Raw genomic sequence first — 1,229 nt, 5'->3', positions numbered from 1 at the left:
TATGTAAGCGATGAATCCCTGGGTTCTACTCCTGAAGCCAAAACTACACTGTATGTTAACTAACTTGAATTTAAATAAATAAATCTTTTTAAAAAAGAAATTAAGAGGGGTGCCTGGGGGGCTCAGTCGGTTAAGCGTCCGACTTCAGCTCAGGTCATGATCTCGCGGTTCGTGGGTTCGAGCCCCGCGTCGGGCTCTGTGCTGACAGCTCAGAGCCTGGAGCTGCTTCAGATTCTGTGTCTCCCTCTCTCTCTGACCCTCCCCTGCTCACACGCTCTCTCTCTCTCTCAGAAATAAATAAAACATTTTTAAAGAAAAAAAGAAATTAAGCTAGGAGACCAGCCCCCTCGTGGTCACTAGGGCAGCACTGTTTCTGTGACGGCCGGGGCTCCTCTTTGCTGTCTTCATGAAGCTTTGTGTGGCCGCAGGGTCCGGGGGCCCGAGGAGCGTGGGCTGGTCTCGGGAAGGGTGTCTTCCAGTCGAGCATCATCGCCTTCATCCTCATGCAAGAGCCGCCGTCAAGGGCGTTCAGAAATAACGGGGTCGTCTGTGAGGACGTCTGCGCTCCAGCGGCAGGTCCCCCGGCGCCCCAGCAGGCAGACGCCTGCCATGAAAATACTTCTGAAAATCCACAAAAGACATGCGGGGGTGTAGCTCAGTGGTAGAGCGCGTGCTTAGCATGCACGAGGCCCCGGGTTCAATCCCCGGCACCTCCACTATCCGGGCTTCCGGGCCTCCTCGCGGAGGGGCAGTGTTTTCAGCTTGGAGAGCCAAAAATCCAGGTTTCCGTCTGCAGCTCCCCGTTGCGCTGGGAGGAGGCTGCTGCCTTAGGGAACGTCTAGCCGTTTTGGAACACAGGTGAAAGTTCCTGCTCATTCACCCAGCGTTTTTAAGCTCCCCCCGCCCTGAGCAGCCGGGCTGTGTTCTGGTCTCCACAGTCACCCAGCGGCGGGGAGAACAGGGGTCCAAGCGCAGGAACCTCCGGCCTGGAAGGGCAGCTGCTGCGTCAGGGACGCCGCGCCCACCTGCCTTTCCTGCGCCTCAACATCAGCAGCCGAGTCAAGAGGGTTTTCCTACATCGGAGGGAAAGTGTACAATTAAAGGCCTGGAAAGTCCGAAAACGTCCACCTGCCTCGGTACTTTCCGGGAGGAAGGGTCCTGGTCTGCAGGGAAGAACGCGGGGCTGCCGGTGGTGGGAGGCAGCCTGGCCTCCGCCGTGCGGGCTCCGG

General features: G+C 57.8%; 1 non-coding gene across 1 annotated transcript; it reads left to right on the top strand.

Moving 5' to 3' along the window:
• The first annotated feature begins 644 nt into the window (after positions 1-644).
• Positions 645-716, top strand: TRNAA-AGC (transfer RNA alanine (anticodon AGC)). Its single transcript has one exon. It is a non-coding gene; the product is annotated as a tRNA-Ala (tRNA).
• The last annotated feature ends 513 nt before the right edge of the window (positions 717-1,229 follow it).

Source organism: Crocuta crocuta, unplaced genomic scaffold (genome assembly GCF_008692635.1).
Source record: "Crocuta crocuta isolate KB4526 unplaced genomic scaffold, BGI_CrCroc_1.0 scaffold336, whole genome shotgun sequence".
NCBI classification, from domain to species: Eukaryota; Metazoa; Chordata; class Mammalia; order Carnivora; family Hyaenidae; genus Crocuta; species Crocuta crocuta.
This window is presented reverse-complemented; position numbering and strand designations above follow the sequence as displayed.